This window comes from Nipponia nippon, unplaced genomic scaffold, assembly GCF_047370975.1.
Source record: "Nipponia nippon isolate SJK-2023a ecotype South Korea unplaced genomic scaffold, ASM4737097v1 scaffold_4, whole genome shotgun sequence".
NCBI classification, from domain to species: Eukaryota; Metazoa; Chordata; class Aves; order Pelecaniformes; family Threskiornithidae; genus Nipponia; species Nipponia nippon.
The window spans coordinates 33,230,838-33,253,231 of NW_028262358.1; the positions used below are offsets into that span (position 1 = coordinate 33,230,838).

Here is a 22,394-nt window from a genome sequence, read left to right on the forward strand (position 1 = left end):
AAAAAAAAAAAAAAGAAGGGCTAAATAGTGGCATTCAGACTTTTTTCTTTAGTGTTGTCATGGGGGAACCCATGCTAACCTCTCAAATGATGTCTATAAGAGCAAAAGAAAGCTCCCTGTGTTGTAAGATGGTCTATTATTCCCAGTTATCTTGTTTTTAAGCTAGAAAGTTTTAAATCCTTGCCAATTTTATTTTTTTTTTTAAACTGTAGACAGTTTTGGCTCTGGATGAAACTAGTAGGAGTTTCAAGAACTCTTCTGAGCGTGATTTTAGGAAACAACAGGAGCTGAAAAGCAATAACTTTCAGCCCAAAAGTGGTTCACATTACAGGTTCGATCTGAACGGATACCCCTCAAATCAGTGGATTCATGCAGGTACCATCTCCCTGTGTGCGAGGAGGAACAAGAACAGGCAGACTGCAACAGAAACACCCTCAAACACATTATGAAAGAAAAGAGAGTGCTCAGGAACACAGAATTACTGGAGGGGCAGGCATGGGGACGCATTTGAGGTTATACCTGCTTTTGTTTATTTCCACTGGAATAGTGCTTTGCACGTGTTCCTTGCATCAGGAATATACCCAAGTCCCAGTCTTTTGAGTGTTACATGATGTCAGTTATGGCTGATATGTGAATATAAGTTGGTGTAAGTGGGAAATGAGATATTGTCATTAGGCAGGGTAAAAAAGGCAATCACATGGTACAGGATGCTCTATTGATAGTTACTCAACCTATGAAAAAAATTGGGCTCCTATGTTCAAAATCACATATTTCCTGAAAACTTTGCCGAATGTTTACAAATAAAATCACCTTTGGTTATAATGACATCTCAGATAGACATACAGACACCAGGGAAACAAAAGCAGATTTATTTTCTTTTCACAATATCTTTTTCTTTTCTGTGATACTTTCACACTCAGCACAGCCACTTAGAAGCGCTTATTAGAAAAAGGGAAAGATTTTTTTTAAAAAGTGCATGGATACAATTGGGGTTCTTAATATTTATTTAGTCACTAAGTTCTGCTTTGCAGAACTAGTGAAATCTCATGCCTGCAGATGTCCTGGACATTTAACCCACTAGCTATGAACCCATGAGTTTAGGCATCCATTTTTAAAAGCAGGTGAAGCTTTTCTTTGTACTTATGTCCAGTTTGAATGCCTGTTGGACAGCGTGCAGGTGAAAGGGCAACGATAGTGAGGTGAAGGCACTGGCTCAGGTATCGGGACATCTGGATTCTGTGCCTGGCTCTGCCAAGCCTTCTTTAAATGAGTTGCATCATCTTTGTGCTTCATTCTTTCCCATCTGCAGAACAAGGAAAACAAATCCCAATTTACATTGGCACTGCGAGCATTAATTCATTACTGTCTGTAAAGGAGATCAATCCTCTGATAAAAGGTGCTAGAGGAATGCAAAGTATTTCTATTACATAAACACAAAAATGGGGATAATGTCAAGGTCTGCCTTGGCTAAATCAAAGGCTCCAATACCAACTGCAGTCCCTCTGAGACTGAAAACTGTCTGGTCTTTGGATATGTGGCAGTATTTGTGAATTCTGATCAGGGCAGGAATAATATTTACCACTAGTGAAGATTTTCTTTAAAGGTAAAGTTGGTGTCTCTTGGTGACATGGAGTACTTTACTGTCTAACTTGTCACGGTTGTGTGTTTTGCACTGCAAAGAATGTGCCTCGTCTCTGCTATATATTGCTGCTAGCTTCTGTCAGTGGAAAGTACACCGAGGTACTGAAGGGCAATGGCCCCTTTTATTTCTGAATATCAAGTCCCATAAAGTTCTAGTGAAAGCCATTAAGTCTTTATGCTATGGAAGCGTCATAAAAGGAACATTTAGGAAGAGACCGAGTGAAGCAAATGAGAAGAGATTTCTATTCAATACTCACCCCAAGTGAGGGTCAATCTAGGATACACAAGTACCCAAGCCAAGTGTAAGTAATAATAAAGGGGTTGTTTTACAAAAATAAAATGTCCAACTTTTGGACTGTGGCTGGAGCCAGCTATACCTCAGACATATGTGATTCTTGGTGTACTCCTGTTACATATTAAACATACCCTGTATGAAGTTTGTAAATATTAGCAAATGCTTTTCTTTCCCTGTATTTTCAAGAATGCAAATTTAGAGGCAAAATTTCTCAAGTGCTCTAGTCCCATGGGTAAAACAGCTAGTAATGAGAATGTGAAGAACAGTAATTCCTTATTCAGTGGAGTGCCGTTAGCAGGGTAGGCTTCTGTGCATTGTCTGTGGCAAGCCTTTTGAGTCCTACTACCCTCTACCTCACCAGTTAGTCCCTCAGCATCACGTACCGTATTTCCAGTGTGTACCTCCCTTTTGGCATCAGCAATATTTTGTAATGATTCCAGGCCTCAGGCAACGGAGACTGTTTAAGCACCACAGACAGAATTGCCTCTTGACCTGGTCACAATTTTTCCACCAAAACACATTTTCCAGAAAATAACTCTTTTTCACTGGTACCTTTTTAACTTCTTTTTTTTTTTTTTTTTTTCCTGGAGACACAATGGCACTTTGAAAGCTTTTGGCAGAAGTCAGGCAAGTTGGCTGCCTGGCTAAAGGTGTGACTGCCTGATGGGCTCACAATCTGGCTAGCTTCTTAGGCTTCCTTGGCGTCCCTGCTTGCAGCTTCCTTGGCGTCCCTGCTTGCAGCTGAGCAGGTATTTTGGCTGGCAAATGGACTGGGTTGTTACCATTTGCTGGAAACTCGGCCGCTGGTATTTTGTCCTAAGTACAATGTTAGCAGCCTGGAATTTTACACAAAGCAGAAGCTGGTTGGGTTGTTGTTGGTTTTTTTCTTCCTGCCACCACAAATCACCTGGAATATACAGCACTAAGTTGTGCTCTGGTTATAAAGTTGTTGCAAGTCATAGAAAGGTCTTGATATCACTTTTGACCAGAGTTTGTGTTTCAGCCTGTGTCTAAGGATGGTGGCAGTAGACTGCAGTCATTTCTGGTGTGGTCTAAAATATGACTTATTTTTACTGACTGATTGATTTTTGCAAGAGTGAAAAAGAAGATGAAAGCCACTGTGTGCCCTCCTTTTTCCTCCTCATCTTGTGATCTATCAGCATATTTCAAAAAGTCTCCTGGCTTAGATTCTTGACATTAGGAAAGTATTAGAATTTTTCCTCATTCCCACTACATGTGAATGCATGTGATGGTCTTGTCTATTTTTGTCTATGTAATGAAACATCAGTGCCCCAAAGGCACTGGTCATTCATCTACTTATGCCAGCATTCTTGACACTGTCTTGGCTTCTTCCAGGCAGTTTTTTTGTGCATCAGCAGCAACACATGAGACAGCATGCCTTCTTAGATCTCTTTCAAGTAACTCCTCAAAAATGTCTTCTATTTGTCTTCTCTACACAGCTTCTTGAATTTAAATGTAGCTAATTGACAACGATTTTGCTAAGGAGTATAGAGTTGTCATATTTTAGAGGCTAGGATTACTATATCCCCCATGAATTTGCATGGATATATTTTTCAGGAGATATGACTCTCTACAACTGACGTGTAAAGATGTTTAATGGCAGTCAGTTTCATACAAATTTTACATTCGATTTGTCTTGCCCAGCCCAGCCGAGGACTGTATTTTATATCTAATTCATGTAACTCTCATATAGTCATGCAGACTACTATATACTGTATACATTCAATGCAGTTAGAACTAAAACTTTTTGACCACAGTCCATCTCTGATCCTCGAAACAAACTTTTAGCAACGTGTATTTGGATTATTTATCCCAATGTTATTTACAAATTCAGTTTGAATCCAATAGGTAGCTTTGGCTAGAACCTGTTCCTCCTCCTCTTTTACCACAAAGATAGCGGAGGATGTGACAGATACTGGATCACAGACATACTGTGACAGAACTGATCACAGCCATAGTAGCAGTCGTAGCAGCACAAGGGGTCTAAAACTGTCCACACTGAAATACTTGTGCTTTTTCAGCTGAATGGGCAGCAGCTGCTAGTTGTAGGGTGGTAGCTGGAAGCTGAGCAGTGAAGCTATTGTACAGATGCATATACCCTAATGTTTGGTCTCAGATGCTAGACCTTACTAGCAGCATGAATTAATACGGTTATGTTACCAGAAGCATTGCCTGGGAACTGATGCAACAGCTCTAACAGTCCAACAACTCCAAGGAAAGTGGGTAATTCAAGCTTATATTGGAACTATATCTGCTTCCTCAAACCTGTAGTGCTCCACCTGCATTGCAAAGCTGACCATCTGTCCAATCCCTTTGTTTAAAAGACTGACCTCAGGAGTTGTTTCAGATAGTTACACAGATTAACTGAGCAGATGGTTTTAAATAAACATCCACCCAAGTGGTTAACATGTGCTAATCAACCCAGCAGAGCTAACAGTCATGTGCCTGCATCTTTTCCCATCCAGCGTGGCCAGAAGTCTGTTCTTAAGAGTGGTGCAACTTCTGCAGTGCTCAAAACAGGCACCGACATAAACTCTGGTTTAGCAAGGCATTTAAACGTGTTTAAGTATCACTACAGCAATCAGATTTGAACCTTGAATGAAGAGCCTTGTTCAATTAGAAGAATACAGGAATTTCCATGAGAAATCAGATTGAACATCCAGCTAGTCCAAGCGCACTTGAGACTGTGGTCAGACCAGAGGTTTACAAGGCAGGCAGAAGAAGCCTGCAGCAGGCAGATAGAAGTCCATCTCCTCCAGAGTGGTTTAAGTACTAGGCTATAGGATCAAAGGTACTCTCCTGTTCTTTTAGTTTAGTTTGGTGCCTGGCACAGCAGGGTGCCTCTCCACTTTTGATTCCCACTGGTAAGCACAGGGGTCAGGGAGAGGGATGGAATTTCCCAGCCACTTTTTGTCACCATGTGTCATCTTATTGATCCTGAAAGCAGTTTGTAGTTAAACGTGTAAAGGGTTTTTGAGTAAAGTGCGCATTCGTGGTAAATGTAATTTGAAGGCTGCTGGGACCCTGGGAAATGAGTGAAGTTTGGTTTCTCTGATAGAATTACTAATACTGCAGATAGATCAGCTCAACAAGCATGTACAGTTTCAGTTCATTTTGCATTTGTCTCAAAGCAAATGCATGTGAGACCTTAAAAGAGACATGCTGAAACTCTGAGTAGGATTCCAGGCACCTTGAGCTGATTTAAGTTTGGGCTGCCTTAGTCTTAATTTCTCATTTCTTTCCTTCCCAGCCTCATATTCCTTCCTTCTTCTTTGTGCTAGAACTAATATTTGTATGTCTGCAATATGATCTGGTTTGTGAGATGATCTGGTTTAAAGAGAATCACTTTTCTTTTTTTTTTTTTTAAACTGCCAAGACCACTTGCAGGCCTATGGACCATTTACATCCTTTTTCCACGGTAAATGGGATGTAAAAGCTTCATAGGCTTTGAATTAGCCAGCCACAGAAGGACACGTGTCTCCCATCTCTTCCACTCAGCTGTGGGAAGATTTAACCTTCTAAAATTCCCTGTTCTACTTAGTGGTATGTCTAATTAATTTTCTTTTAGTGTTTGGAGCTGCACTGCATATGGGAGCACTGTATCTGCAGAGCAAACTCTTAAAGCCAGAATCAGACCATACTTTTGGCGAGAGGCCACTAGAGCTGGAGAAGAAACAAACCTATTTATAATAGGCAGTTTGTCCATCAGAAGAATGTCAACAGACAAATTACCATAACCTGCCTGAACCAGCTCAGCCCTCCTGCAAATCAAAGCCCAGATTGTATTGGGAGTGTTTGTTTTGTCATTTTTTAAATAAATGAAGAAATCAATGGTGTATTCACAGCAGCCAGTAGAGCAAGTAGTCGGTTTAGATGGACAACCCCAGAACTCTTACTGCTGGCACTAAATGACTTCAGTTCTAGCTGGTATCAGCATTAATCCTACCTGGGTAAACACAGATTTGCCTGAGTCACAACTTTAAGCTGTATCAGGCTGCCATGCTTTCATCTACTAGTTTCAGGAATGTGGTTTCTGCACTGGATCCATCTGGAAATTACTGCCCCAAGACAGATTGCTTGTCAGTATCTCCTTAGGGCTTCTCTTCAGTGCTAAACGCTGCTTTTCTATCATCTTCTTCTTTTTTCTTTTTTTAACCTTGGGGCAGCTGATGTACATCAACTATCCTAAGATAAAAGGAAAGGTAAAGAATACCTGCAGCCACAAGAACAGTTGCAGTGGGACAGGGGAGAGATGCTGGCTGTGGGGCAGAGCATTAGTACAGTAGGACTTTGTAATCTTAGGGACACCTGGGAGCTGTCTACCATGTCATCTCATGCATTCTGGCACACGTGCTGGGTGAATGAGATTGGGGGTGAAGGCTGTACAGCATGCACAAGAAACACACAAATTTTTTTAATCATCATTTCGGAGGCCTGAATTTTCCATTTTGAACTGTGAAAAAATGTCAGTTCTGTACTTTTCAGTTTCACACACAGGTTAGTTTTTGGTTTCAACTACATTACGGCCCTTCTGTACCGTCATCTTGGTCATTTTATTGTACGATAGCCCTTTCTATTGACAGAGAAATAGCTTGTTGCTGTTAATATTTTCAAGGCAGTGCACTGGAGAGGAACATTGACTGGAGCAGCATGGCCCAGCTGTTCCAGAGCCTCAAACCGAATCCCGAAACTTCATGGAGCAAATATAAAGGGCTGGTGTGGTCAGGCCACCAGGTCCATCAGCAAGGCCTGACACATTTGGCCACATTCCACTAGCAAGACACAGGAAGAGGATATCCTGTGAGTTTCTTCTGTAGATATTTAGATATTTTTCTGTTCAAAACATCTTCCCTCCTTGTGGAAATACTTGCCTCTCAGGAAGCTAGGATTAATGCTAAAATTGTTGTTACTCACATTACAAGGCGAGGTCTTTAAGTTCAGCCAAGAATATATGACAATGACGTACCTTTCTGTCTCAGATTTTGAACTGTTACCACCATGTCCAAGGGAAGTAGAAGATACAAAGTGTGAAATCTCCTTGGCTATATTAAATGCATAAAATTAATGTATAAGGCAGGGAAGGAAAATTAAGTTCATTAAGCTGTCTAAGCCATGCTAACATTTGGCTTTCTCAGTGTATTGACACTGCCAGAAGATATCTCCCCATTCTTAACTTTTCCTGAGTCTCTGTATTATAGGATAGTTTAGCAGCTGGCTTTTCAGCCTGCGTGTTTGCAGATCTCTCTTTGACTTCAGTTTCACTTTGCATGCCATCTTTCTCCCTTCCACGCCCTGCTCTTTCCCCTCAACAAGAGATGCAAATACCAGATAACCGACAATTTAAGAACTTGTGATCACCACCGGCTTTCATGGTTGGAGACAGTTATTAAATGAGACATTAGAAATCCCCAGGCATGGAAAATGTGTAGCTAGCTTGGAGTTCAGGGCTCTCCACAGATCTTATGCCTGGAGATCTGAGATTGCTTAAATGTTAAAGTTACTGTCGCTTCTGACTATGAAGGCGACCTCGAAGTGGTCACTGCTCCTAACCCGCAGCTGGGCAAGTTTAAATAATCCTAGTCAGAAGTGTGAGTTCTCTCTTTGATCTCTCTGAACTGTTAATTGTTTATCCTCAATTAAATATTTACTTGGCACTTGTTTTCTAATCTAGGGCTTTATGCTGCCCAATGCAGGTGCAGACTTTTGCCATTTTAAGACTCCTGTTATTATTTTCAAGATAAGCTTAATTTGTAGTGTCTTGCAAAAAGACTGAGGCTCCTAGACATGCAAGTAATTTCTAACAGGAGTCTTAGGCTTCTAAATCACTGAAGTGCGTTTGAAGACTTAACCTCTTTACAGAAAAGAAAACTATAATGACTAGACAGAATACACCCTGACACGTAAGAAGTTAAGAGTGGCTTTAAGGATTTAACTTAAGTCAGTAGGCAATTAACTGGAGGTAAATCAACATAGAGAATGCTATGTCCACTCAGATTACATCAGTTTAACATCAGTTTCTATACAAATATAAGACTTAACTTGCCTAACACCTTTATAGCTGTGTGAGTGTAACTTTACACAAGGAACCGCTCTGAGAAATGTGAACACCTCTTTCAGTGACACCAGCCCCTAGATCATCATTGCTATAATGTCACACTGCACCCCAAATTAAATGAGTATAACTATTTGGTATCACGTACATTTAGAATGAGAATACCGATGTGGTACAATATGATCACCCACCACTTCTGGGAGACCTGAAGTTCTTCCCAGCAGAGAGAGACCTCATTTTATGCAGACTCCTGCATTCCCAGCAATGGCATCCAGAGGCAGTCCTTGAGCAGAGCTGTCTGTCAGCCCTTACAGTGCTTGACCTGGATGGCAGGAAGCAAGGAAACTTTTAGACCACTGGTTTTGAAACAACCCATGGCACGGCAGGGCTGATAGCAGGGGACCTTGGAGCCTTGGAGGCTAAATCTGAGCCACCAAGTCAGCATCGTGCCACTGACACGGAGCTATGGACCTGGAAGCTCAAGTTCTTGGTTACTTTCCAGACCTATTGGCTGGACTTTGAGCAAGCTGCACATCGCCAGTGGATTCAGCCTGCATTTCATCACAAGGGCACTGAAAATATTTTGGTGAAACATTTTGGGGTTTATGAGTATATATTTCTAAAACCCTTTTACATTGCAAATTCCTCACTACTCTCAACAGTTAAATTTTCACAATCACCTTTTGTCATATTCACAGTCTGTCCCAACATACTCAATTCATTTGACTCTGCTAGTGCTTGAAGATTGCCTAAAAATTCATTTGCAAGGAAGAACGACAATAAAAAATTAAAGGTAACCTTCACAAAGATTCTCATCTTTCTCTGCCTTTGAGGTCTGAGTAGATAAAATTATCTTATATATGTTAATGACACTCTTTGCTTCAGCATCACATCACCTCCCAGAGGTTTTATGGTTAATCCATATATACTATTTCTCTCCCCATAATTCTTCTTAAGTTTTCTATCTGTCTTTAGACCACTGCCTTCCCAGAACAAGCGTACTCCTTTTCTGAATTCTGTCCATCTAGCATATAGTGGGGGATACTATAATAACAGTATAATATACCATTAATATAATAAACATTTTAAAGCAGTTACTATTTTATATGTATGGTATCATTTAATGTCTTTCCTGGTAAAAAATAAGTATAATAATAATCGTGCTGATTCATCAGTAGTTCTTGAGCTTGAGAATGTGTAATCTAAAAGGAGAACTTATAAAAGCATGTAGGTATTCATTTACTCACTGGGTTCTGATTTAGCAGAACTCTTAAGCATTTACCTAAATTCCTGTGCAGCAAAGCACTTAATCTTAGATTAACTCAAGATTTTAAATACATTTCTTTTCAAGAAAACACTTAAACTAAATATACCCATAACTGAACTGAATTACAATTCCACATTGACCAAGATAGCCAACTGGGTTTAGAAGGAATCATGAAAAAGTCATTTGGGCTGTGTTTCCACCTAGAAATTGTACTGCTCCAACTATCTTCTAAAGTGTGGATGAAGATATATTGACAGTGAAGTGTTTACATCAGAGTAGTTCACTACCATATGAAAAGCAGAATATTATATCTGCTTTTTTCTGCTGCATTTTTCCTATAGGTTTCAGCTATGCAGTTGTGCTGGTAAAAGTCATGCCTCAGACCAAAATCTTATACTAATACTAAAGAGTCTGCACTGGAAATGACAGAGAAACAAATAACCTCATCTGTCAAAGACATCATGAGGTTGTGAAGATAGAGCTGGATGGAAAAATACTTGCTGTGCCTGAAAAAATATTTCTACTTCTTAGTTAACCAAAGGGTTCCCAAATGATTAGGCTTTTTTTGGGTAAACACAAATGAAGTATATCGCTGTAACAAAATAAAATAAATACGAGGATAGTAAAGACTGAACTAGGGGACTAAAAGAAGATACAGATTTATTGCTTTATCTATATTGTCAATGTCTTTCATGCCCATTCACGTATTGCAACTGGCATAAACATCAGACAGTAACTGAAAAAATAAAACAGGCGCACACCAGGAGGAAGCAGCACTATAACGCAGCAAACCTCATATGATAAAGCTATATTCCAGCAGTAGGTAAAAACAAGGGCAGCTAGCAGCAGCCAAAAACCAGCAAAGGACAGAGAGTACCCATAACAGCATGTCTTCTGCAACAATCAGTGGACAGGATTAATATTCTTTTTGACACTTTCTTTTTTAGGGTTGAAATTTTCAAGTAAAGTAACTTACCCTGACCTTAAACTGATTTACAAAGGGAAAACAATAGTTTTTCTAGTTCTCGTGAGGTTCTGGAACTGAGAGGAATTGTCAATGCTATTTTTTAAAGACTGGTTTACCTACAGGACTCTCTGGGGATCTTGGATGTTTTATAGTGAGCTTTTTATTTGTTCATTTGTGTTACTGGCATCAGTCTCTGATTAAATAATGTGAGAGAATAGGAAGGGAGGAAATGTAAAGTCTTTAGCAAAGACCTTTTTGCCTTCTAACTCTTTATAGGGCATTAGAATTGGAGATTTGCGAACTAGAAACTGAGTTTTAAGAAGGCAGAAAAAACTCCCTATCACTTCAGTTAATCAGCGTTCATTTTTCTAGCTGGCTAATGTCCTATACCAGTGTCTGCTCACTGGTATAATACTTTTTCTAAAATTTTATCATTCTTAAATTTCTATTAATATTTTTTTTCTGAAAAAATAAACCAACAAGGTAGAGAATCCGTTATTTCAGAGGTATCCTTTTACTCTTTTTTCTAAAAGGAAAAAGTACTGAAAACTTTTTTGTCTTATGACTGAAGAAGAGTATTGCAGGTTTGGGTTTTTTTGTTTCCCAAAATTTGCTGATAATCTTTAAGACTAAGATTTTAAAGGCTGTGTAGTAATAGAATTTGAGGTAAATACATTTCATTTAATCCAAAACCAGATCAGTATGAGGGAGATGCCCCTGGAGAATTAGTCAAGTGGTTTGATCAATTCCTAACATCTTACATTGATTAATGTTCTTTTATCTGACAGGGAATATTCAAATATATAAACCTATAGGCCTAGAATATAAACCTATGCCTATAGGCATATAGAAAAAGCCACATTCATGGCTCCTAGTAGTAGCTCTGTGGTTCCTAAGAGGAATTTGAAAAGCCTAGATGTGCCATTACCGCTACCCAAACTTTAATCTGATCACTAAACATGAAATGTAGGACAACTTCTAAGAAGACCTTTCCTGGAATTCTCAGCTGTATAGAAACTGAAAATCATATTGGGAAACTGTTTTGTAAGCATGTGAGTGAGAGGTGTTATATTTTTAACATATGTATATCTGGAAGATATTTCTGTTTCCATGAGAAATCAGTGAGAGTTGAATTCTCTAAGGTTAGGTGAAGTATCGGTCATTGTAACCACCCAATTTTATCCTGGACTGATCATGCAAAAATACTTTCATTTTTTATTATATTACAGAAACTGATAATACTGACAGAGAATTGGCAGACTCAAACCTTAAGCCACCTTATTTTCCTACATTCATCTGTGAAGCTCAGAACTGTGTGTTTGTCTGTTCTCTAAAGAAAAAAATATTAAAAACATCGGTGCCAGAAACCCAGCACTCACGCAACCCTTTGCTAACAACTTGGTGCCAATGAGCAGCCAGTGGGACCGGTGAGACACTTCCTTTCTGAGCACTGACAATACAGAATTTGAATAGTGCATTGCATAACCTGAAGATTTGCATTTAAAAAAATAGAGTAAAAGCTGCAATGATGAGCAAACTGAAATCCAAACATGCAGAGTATGGAATCAGCTATTCTCACAGGCCACTACAGTTTTAAAAAATTGCCAGTCTTGCTGTCCCACTCACTTTCCCAAAACGTGACAAGCAAAGACTATCTTGGGCGGAGCTCCACCGTCCCATTCTCAATTGGCTAAGCGCTGTTACAGCTCCAGAAGTAAAGTGAACGCAGCCAGATATGTTCTGTACATCTTTATATACATATATATCTATATAAAAACGTATAGGCTTATAATTTGATGTGATAAAATCCCATTATGGGAAATGCATGCTATAGAACAGTTTCCAGATTCCCCTCTTAACTCTCCATAATATACATATGAATCCATCTGTGAATGCAAAATTCATTTACACATGCAAATTGCATAACTGATTGAACAGTTACCAGACTTGTGAGCTCAGGTGGGGGATTATTTTAACATCTACGTCAAATTGTGTGGATGCAGTGTAGGCATTCTGCTGAGTTTATGACTAATATCCCTCAGGGGAGAGCTATGAAAGGGAGAAAATAATCTGTCAAGAACATACTTAACTTGATTAGTTTGAGCCTAAACATTTGAGCAGTCTTTGAACCTGAGCCGAGATGGTTCCAGGAACCTTCTCTAAGACAAGCACCTCTGACTGCAGGTTCAGGGTTGGCATCTCTTCCTTATTAAAGGAACATATTGTACAAGTAAAAGGATATTATGCTGGATCTGGAAAATATTTTACAAGTATGTAGTAAGTGTGTGTTTAGATACTTAAATACTACGTGCACTACTTTCAGACAGTATTGTGTATTTAGGGCACGACCCTGGCTCAGGAGGCTGCGGATGGCAGGGTTTGTTTGTTTTTCAGTTCCATTGCTTTTTTATGTTTCTGCTCACCACTATCATGTCTAATTGTTCCTCTTGCTTTACACATCCACTGAGTGCATGCTTCTTCTAAGAGAGTGTAGACAGTCCATCTCTATGCAAAGAAGGGGCAAATAGTTTTGTTTTTTTTAAAAAAAGCGTTGTTTCTCCTCATATGCTGGACCTTGAGAGGGGAATGTACCTTCAGAAGTGACCAGCGCCCTTCAAATTCTTATCTAAAGGAATCCCACAGGAAACCTTGGAGCTCTTACAAAAATTTGGACTGTCTGTTATTTATCAGATTTGCAAGGACACTAGTCTTTGGCTATCAAGCTCTCTTGGAGCCACCAACTGTTCTCTCCCCTTCTCCTTGCTTTTAACAGTAGAGGTAAACATTGACTTTAAGTTTGCTTCATGCTATCAATCTGTAGTACAAACAGGTTAACTATAAATGCTGGCAAGATCTTAGCTCGGTATTAGCCCTGAAGACTTGACATCAGCGCCTGGTTATGTCAAGTTACAGGCTCTCTAGCAACGGACAACAAACATACGGACCCAGCCTTTACTGGGTGGGGAAACTGTAAGAGCATCTTTCTCACCAGTGGTCTGCTATCATTTCCATGATTTGTTAGTCAGAGCCTTTAATGGTTGCACATCTCTCAACATCTTCTCAGTTATAAAGTTCCCGGCAGTAATTTTTCTCCCACATGGAAAGACCCGTACATTTCTTATGTGGCTGGTTCTTGTGACAAGCCAGAAACTGAAGTTACTTCTCTTGAGTAGCAACCCAGAGGCTTATTATAAAACTACCTTTTTAAGCATATTTCAATTGTGTCATTGTACTTATATGCATGTAAAGCACCACACAAACATCCAACGCTTGGGAAAGTTAAAAGGGATGGCTTGACAGATACAGCCTATTCTAATATCTAAGGAGCAACTGAGTTCAGAAACTATTCCTAGAGTATGATAATACAGTTTGGGCTTCTCTGAGGGGAGACATTAGTATCCCTCCCTGAGTGAACCTGGTAAGCATTCAAAAAGAAGGCAAATAAAAAATCTCAAAAATAACATTATGTAGAGCCATGACAATATGTAACCTGACATCATGCTGGTGAGGTAAATTACTGAGAATGATGGTGACAGAGAATATTGTCCGGCAGGAATAGGAGGTGAAACGCTCATGTTCCAGTCCTGATGGATTCCCTGGCCTTTTTCTCACAGTCCTTCTCTTGCTTCCCTTTCCCTGCCTGCTTTTGTTTTACAGTTTTGGTTTGGTTTTGGTTTGTTTTTTTTTTTTTAATTTTGTGACCTAGGGTAATTCACATGACCATATCAGAGCTGCCTGTGAAAACACATTCCCACAACTCAAAGCTGTAGTTAGTACTAAATAATGCTTATAAATTAATTTGGGACCATTAGATAAAAGGTATAAACCCACTGTATTTCTATTATTATATTAATTCAAAGAACTTCTGATGGTATATTTTTGGTCCAAATCCTTCTCTGGTTGCAACTCAGAGCAGGGTAAAAGCTTTTTCAGCCCATGATCATTTGCTACTACTTCCAACTTGCTAAAATATGTTCTGTCCACAGCTGAAGAGTTCCTGATGAATCCAGCCTGTTTTAACCTAAGAGTGCTTGAGTTTATGACGTGGTTATCTGTACATGGTACTGGTTTAAATGGTATATCGTCACATGTACTTGTCCCCAGCTTTCTTAACCATATAATTTAAAGTGTTTTAAACAATGAAATTACTATGGCCACTGCACTCACAATTCATTTTTCTACATTTTTACCTTGAATGATACCTTGAGCACACTATTCTGTAATAAACAGTCCACGACAACAGAGGTTAAGTGAGTTGACAACAGAGATGGGTCTGCTCCAATTCTGAATGTATCTGTTCTGAATGTATCTGAACTTCAGCAAGTTCAAAGCAAAGTGCAGGGCAATGAAACTCAACCCTTTCTCAAGTCCTTCTTTTCCAGACTTCACGGGTTCCTTTCATTTTCTGTGATACAAATTAGTCCTCACCTTGGGCATTTTCATTTATTTCTCTAAAACACAAGTTTAAATTGAAGCTGACACTGGGAGAAGCATCCTGCTAGCACAGAAAAGAGAGCTGATGGTTCAGAAACAGCTGGTGGTTCTTCTTTTTCTGGGTGGTTGTAGGGGCACTGTTCATCTCACTGCCTTTCCTTCCTTCAGCTGGCGCCATGAGATTTCCTCTCCTCTTCCACACTTCTGCAATTGCTGACACCCTTCTGAGAGCACAGAAAGCCAGTTTCTGTGTTTGAATAGAAGTGTTTTTTAGTACTTTGGCTCTGAAACACCAGAACCCAAAGAACTCGTGTATTCTCTGACCTCCTTGCTATAATTTTTTTTTTAATTCTTTAACGTACGCTAATCCCTTGACAATTTCAATGTTTTTTCTAGGGAAAAGGGAACAATATTTGCTTTGTGAGGAAGCTACAAGGAGCTTAGTAACCTGTATGGTAACAGATTCTTATGAAAAGAGCCTCTCTAGCTTAGCATGAACAATCTAATCTTTCAGCAATAAGATACAAGACACAGTATTTTTAGGAGATTAGAGAAGGCCTTGGGCTGACCTGGTAAAAAGAAACTGAAGGCTGACAGGTTACAGCCATTTGGCAAGCCAAATAACATCCAAGAAATATGTGGTTCACTATATGAAATTTCTCCATTTTTAAAAGGAAAAGTCAACCCTGGTCATTATTTCTGCAGTTGTGATGGCAGTGACATGATCCATTGGTAGATGCAAAGAAGAGCCCTACTGAGCCTGAGGCATTTTGGGTGAGATGATTCACTCTGCTGCCGCTCCTCCGCTGCGCCCATCCCTCCCAGTAGCACCCTGCAAGGTAAGAGCTGTTGCCAGCACTGCGGCTGCAGAGAGGAAGCACTCAGGCCCGGAGCTGGAGCAGGTGGAGGAGACCCCGCAGGGGCCTGCATTCAAAGCAACCTTGTTAAGCAGCACGCGTCTGCCAGCAGTGGCATGCCCTGTGCATCTCCTCCATGCATGATCTGACGTGCCCAGTGTCAGATCACATATAGGAGCTGAGATGTGGGCATGCATTCTCAAGCGATGATTCCCTCTGACCTCCTCCCCTCTCATGTGATGCAATTACCCAGGAGCCTCGCTGCTCCAGACTTTTGACAGTTCAGAGGTCTGCAAAGGGTTGAGCCAGACTTGTTTTGTATTAAAGATGAAATACATCTGGGAAGATGGGTAGAATAAGACCCGTCTGTCTATAAGACCTGGAGGATTTTAGAGTTATGGAAGGCTTGTATCCATCCTCTGCATAAACAGAATTTCTTTCGATAGATAAAATAGGTTCCTGTCTGGACCAACAGGAGAGGAAAAATCTGAAAGAATTAATGGGCTGTTTGTTTTTCAATGAGATGCTTGTTGGTTTTTGCTTGTCCTATTCCGAGACACTGTTTTTGGAGAAATGTATTTGCTTCAGCAAGTGCACTTGGGAGCCTTGACCCATGTCATCACAGCCACTGTACTCAGCTGAGCCCTTTCGCAGCAGGTTGGAAAGGCAGACCAATGCTCCGTGACAGGCACCGTATATAACACAATGTTCTGTTGACTATTGCTGCATGTAGCAGACACTCAAGCGGGAACATTTCTGAATAGAAACTGCACTGTCCAAGCATGAACAATGTATGGAGGTGGACCACTCAAACAGGACAGGGCGGTGGTGTAAAAGCTTTCCCCTGCCATAGTAGCTGCAACCTTCATTCTTTGTCTTCATAGTTCAGTAGGCACAAGGGCTTTGGTGGCCCTTTCCACACTGAGAAGAAAAAAAAATAAAGATCCCCATGCCTCCCAAATAATCTTTAGTTCTCTTTAATCAAAATTCTCCCATATGCAGAAGCGTAACACAGAAGTTAAATCCTACTTAGAGCCAACCTGAGGATTAAGCATAATTCAGGTGCTGTATGAACAGTATCCTGGCCCTCCTCGCAGGGCTGAAATTCACTCAGTATTGTGCTGTGCGCAGTCCTTCAGTGAGAAACTCAATACAAGGCATCAAGAATATACTAGAATATACCAGTATTACCATTCTTATCCTATGTATGTATCTGGTTCCACTGTCTTCCCTGTTGGACCAACAAGTGTTGATATTACAGCTGGCTGCAGGACTGGCCGTAGAGAAGATACTGTGAGAAGAAACAGAATATGAGAAACTGTCAGAGCTCAATGGGAATAAGCTGTGTGCCTAAAACTCCCCCCAGAAGAACAATAAATCTTTCTAGTTTGGAGGACTTTTTGGTATAGAGGACTTTATAGCTCAGCTTTGTGAATGTAACTGTTTCAGCTGAGGGCTTTGCATGTCGCAGGTTGCCTGTGTCGGTTTCAGTGGTTTTTCACAGGTGCCTAGAAGACAATTTGTGAGTTCTGATATATTGCCTGGAAGTGGCCTCCCATATGGGAGATAGTACTTAGTGTTACAGAAAGATATGACTTTTTGTGTCCTGCATTCCAGTTCATGTGTAACCTCCCACTCTCATTTTTACCTGCTTTACCAACATAACATTTGGATAGTTTTAAGAAATATAAATGTGCTGGGAGCAGGGAAAGTTCTACTGACTTTTTCCTCTATGACTGTGTAATGTCTGCCTTTCTGGGGAGCCGAGTTTAGAAGTTGGATCAGGTGTGCTGGAATCTCTTCTCCTACCCAGTCTGTTTAAAAACAGGCATAAATAGTGTGAAGAGACTGACCAAAAAAGGCAGAGAACTGGATATGCAGCTTTGAAGTTAGTTCAGGAGAGTATCAGAGTCATTCTTTCCATTGTTATTTGAACGCTCTCATTACTGCATGGTACGGTGTATTCTTTGGAAAAGAAGAGGAGTGCATATGGGGGAACAGATTGGACAGTGTTATAGTCTAAAGTTATTTGCTATTCACTCTGCAAGGTACAACTGAAAACATAATTCATTGCGGTGACTAACTGAAAGGTGCATATTGCTTCTGTATGCATTGGCAAACTGTCAAGCTGCTAGCATGAGCTCTTCCTTACCCCTGCACCCTGGCCTGATGTGGGGTACTCAACCGTTGTGAAAAGCCTGTGTGGAACAGCAAAAGTCACACATGGAAAAGACCAACAGGTTAGTTGATCCGTCTCCTTAGCAGTGCCAAATTGCACCTTTTATATTATTCAAGGCATTTTTATTCTCCTTTTCTTTCTCTCTCTGCCACTGTTTGAAGGTATTAAATCCTGCTATCCACACAGGACTGAATTCAGGCTTTATGTCTAAACAACGATCAACATAACAATAGTAGATTTCTGATAAGGAAAACTGCCGCACTCAGAGACATTCTCCACAAAGTGGAGACCAGGAGGAAATAAAAGGTTCAGATTTGAACTGGATCTTAAAACCTGGGATCTCTGTTCAGAAACAGATATGAGTTTGCATCAAGATTAAATGGAGAATAGACATTTTAGTTTAGTCACTCCAGATATGCAAGCCAACTTTTTTCTAGAAAATAAAAATGCTAGCGGTAGTATATGTTCATCATGTGGCCCTGTTGCCTACAACGCGTTCAGCGAAGGCCCACAATGGCAGCCAGTCTGCACAACCCTTGCTGTAGGCTCCAGTGCCGTCCTTTCTTACAGTGCCTGACTTACTGCAGTAGCAGTCTCCCCACTGTGTCTTGCCAGCGAGGGACCACATCAGCTATTCCTGCTCTTCTGTACTAGTGATATTAGGTATCAAAATCCCCTCTCTGCTTTACCTATGAGCCCCAGTAATGTCCTTCCCACACTGCTCTGTTAACGGGTGCCAGATTTCCACACATTATCATGATAATGGATATTCCAATTGTAATCTTTCCACATTGCTCTCCAAGCAGATTTAGAAGCCAGCATTGCAGCATGCCCTGCAAGCTGTCCAACTATAAAGAAAGGCAAAGGAATTTAATCTCTCTAGATTTCATACAAGGCATCTGAACACCCCAATACAGAGCTGCAAAATAACTCACTTGCCACTGCTGAGATTAATTATTTGTTAGTTAATGTATAATTGTGTAACCAGGGCCTTTCCCGGCACTAGAAGGAAGTTTGAGAGGCAGGTCTTCAGCTGATACATGCAGGTTTAATGATCTTGTCCCAAGTGCTTGTAAAAGATTAGTGCCGAGACAAGCCCAGAATTAAATGAGGCCTTGTTTATTAAGCAAGGCTGCTGTATTTGCGCTAGACAGCACAGCAGAAGAAAGACGTTTCTGACGGTTCTTTTATTCAGCTGGCTTGGACATAGCTTATTTGCCACGTTTTAATAGCTCTGTGTCAATTATCAGTTCCTTTAGTCAAAATGTAAGTTGCATTGTCATCTGTTTATAATAGACACACATTGAAATAACATGCAACACAGTTAACGTCAACTGTCAGGTTCTGTCCACTTCTGTTTAGTGAAAGCAGCACGGTTTCTTCAACCCAGCTAAGGAAAACGGTGTTTTCAGTAGGGCAGAGGCAGCTGTCATGTGGTCTGTTGTACATGTCGTACAATAACTTCAGCAAGGCAGCCTGAGCCTGTCCACGTGCTTGTGACACAGTGGCAGTAATGCAAGACTGTACACTCCAGACTACTTTTAGACTTATCTTGGAAGTGGGGGAGTGGGGGGGTGGGGGGCGTAGTTTCTGCAGGACACATTTCTGCACTCAAATATGGGCTGCGGTAATCAGATCTCTCTTATGAAAATTAAGGGCTTCAGGCTTCTTGGTATATTGCCAGGACAACCTTAACTTGGGCAAAATGTTGCTGCTCCTCCTTCCCCTGTGAAAATTTCATCACAAAAGATGATGATGCAAATTGCTTTATAGGATCACAGACACACCTTTTATTAACTCTGATTGTCACTGAATTGCAAAAGATCGGGGGTGAGAGCAGGGAGTGAAGCAAGGGTAGAAGATGAGGCAGATCTAAGAGCCAGGCTCCTCAGCCTGGGGAATCTTTACTGTTACAAGTATCCCCGGTCAGTGAGAGTTCTTGAGCAAAGGCTGCTGACCTGAGTAAGCGTCTGCAGCTTGGTCCCATTATTTGCATATGCTTCCTTGTTCCAAAGAAATCTTAAACACATGCAAAGGAAAGCACTGAGTTTCTTGTCCTGACTGAAGCAATGCCATCGGCAGAGTTCACCCATCTCCTTACTGACTCAATCTTTTAAAATAAATTAACTGCCCCATGTAGTTTTTATTTCCTCCTCCTCCCTTTTTCTCCTTCTCTCTTTGGCAAAAGAAATAACTAATATTCAAAGGAAATGAGTTGTGAAACCTCTAACAGCCTGCTAACCATTATCTTCTATAACCCATGTTGACAATGCAATATTCACTGGGGACTTCTGGCTGGCTCAGATGGTCCTCTTGAGTGAAAGGAGCGGCTAGGGATGTTCACCTCTGTTTGGATGCCCTTAGAGAGCACCACATCACTTCATCTTGATGGGGTTAGTGTTCCCTTCCCCATCCCTCTTCTCTCCCTCTCCCCACCAACTGCTCCAGAGATTTTTGCAGATGTGCCAGATCCCCAGGTATAGTTAGTGGTTGGCTATTCTTATGCTCTCTGCCTTCCCTCAACCCTGATTCCTGCCAGGCCTCTCCCACACCTCATTGCTGGCACCATTGTGAGTCCAACCCGAGTTACCAAGACTTCTCCATGAGCTCCTGAAGAAGAGCAGCAACGTGGGCAATTTGAATCTGCTCACTCACTGCTTCCTCAGTTTTTCCGGACTCTGTTCCAATTCTGAGACAAACAGGCCATTGGACAGAATAAAGAACAGAGCACTGCTGAGGTGCTACACAATATGAGGAAAACCTCCAGCATCTGACTTGCTTTACCACCTCAGTCATGGGTTATCTTGCAATTGACTGTGACCCTCCACACAAATTTCTGAAAAGCCATTGAGAGCCAAGAGCATGGTGCTCACCGTGAGACCAGGACCAGTGTAAGTTATAACTTGCAGGCAGCTTTTATGCATACAGCAGGGACAACAGTCTAGCTGTTGACCAAAGCACTAGACCAGGTGGATTTTTCCCTGATGTTCTAACCCAGTCATTTTTGGGCCAAGTTGCCTCCCTAGAGCCACATCTGCTAGGGACCTAGATTTGCTTGCTACTTCTACACCAGGTGTTGGCATGTGGGAGGCACCACTGGAAGGCAACAAACGCTGAAATCCAAGTTCCCTCCAAACTCTCTTAGTACCTCTCCTGGTAGTGGTCTAGAGGGTACAAACCATAAGTTAAAAGCCACAAACAGCTTGCAAGCACTTCACTTGCAGGACAGCCGTGGGTGTTATGGCTCAGCCTTTGCTGTCTTTTTTCCCAATACCACACATGACGGAGGAGGAACCACAAAGGACCACGTAACAGGTGAAGGGGCTGTGGAGTTAGACTATGCCAGGAACTCTTGTCTTCTTACAAAACTTCTTTAAGCACAGAAGGAAGAGGCACATGTGTGGAGACAGTGTAGGTCATGACACTTCTTTCACTCCAGGACACCAAGCACAAAAGCAACTAGTATCCATAGCAAAAAAAACTTTGAAATTCATACTCCTTTAACTGTATGTAGCTAACTCTCTTGCTTGCTTACTTGATCTTTTTTCCCCCCAGATAAGACCCAAGCTAACCTTGCAAGCTGTTGCTGCAGGATTTGGAACAGAATAGATACAAGAATATCATCCTTTTCAGTGTTTTTAGGGTGTATAGCTGTCCTTATTTGTTATCCACAAGACTCCATTCACCCAAGAGGGGAAAAAAAAAGCCATCAACATTCTCTCTCCCTTTCCTCTGCCAAAATTAATGTGGTGACTTTGTTTCTATAAAGGGAAAAGGTAGGTGGGAACAGCTCTTCAGGCATGTTGACTAACAAAACATGAGCATTACACACTGGGCATGGAAGGGAGCCCGATGTGGATGTGGGAACTGCCTGGTCACACACAAGGCCCTCCATTGCACAACCTGGCACACAGACATGCAGCTGCGCAACCCAACCGGGAGACGGGGGAGGCCAGCAGCTCCTTGAATCCTGTAATCTGCCCCTGTCATATTCAGGCAGATGCTGTAACACTGGAGAAGACTTTTGCACTCCGTGACACGAGATTGATGAAAGTTAATTTAAACTGGTTTGGGAAACAAGTCTCAGAGCAATGTGCAGACATTCATCCATATTACTATACACAAACAGAATTTAACTCATTTTTAATGACACAAAAATACGACTCGACAGTGATGTTTTCTATAACAAAATAACAGATTGTTGCATTATGCACTGACTCTGTTACCACGGTGCTCAGCTAGCCTTGAGCATACTAGCTAGAATAGTAATGTGCTCCAGGTATCATGATGGCAAAACTCAGTCTAGGACCAACACTGTCTGAGTTGGGGTTTTTTGTACAGCTGTATGCTGAACTGTCTAGATCACTGACATCAATGTCAGTGTGAAGAACTATCATAAGCTTTTGGTACCACCAGTGTTTGTCTGCAAGACTGAGGCCATGGTGAAGCAGAAAGAGAAGGCCAGAGTCTTTCTTTGTAAAATATTTTGAAGGAAACGGGGTTTCATCATCCAGTTCTGAAGATCCAGTAACTGCTGTGGATGGCTGGGGAACAAGGCAGTCAAGGAAATACAAGCAGAAGAAATGTTGAAATACCTGGCTTTCCTGATGAAGACATTTCTGTTGAACACTGCAGGTATCTCAGTGAAAAACAGATGATCCAAATGCATATTTCCTTGAAC

The 22,394-nt window shown here is 41.0% G+C and overlaps 1 long non-coding RNA gene across 2 annotated transcripts; it reads right to left on the bottom strand.

The window, feature by feature from the left end:
- Nucleotides 1-993: 993 nt before the first annotated feature.
- On the bottom strand, nucleotides 994-22,394 carry LOC148053249 (uncharacterized). 2 transcript variants are annotated; one of them, XR_015708318.1, is made up of 4 exons: nucleotides 22,309-22,388; nucleotides 16,726-16,825; nucleotides 6,924-6,999; nucleotides 994-1,303 (listed from the first exon to the last, which is right to left on the bottom strand). It is a non-coding gene; the product is annotated as an uncharacterized LOC148053249 (long non-coding RNA). The 2 variants fall into 2 exon arrangements; XR_015708319.1 differs by lacking the exon at nucleotides 6,924-6,999 and having other exon boundaries at nucleotides 22,309-22,394.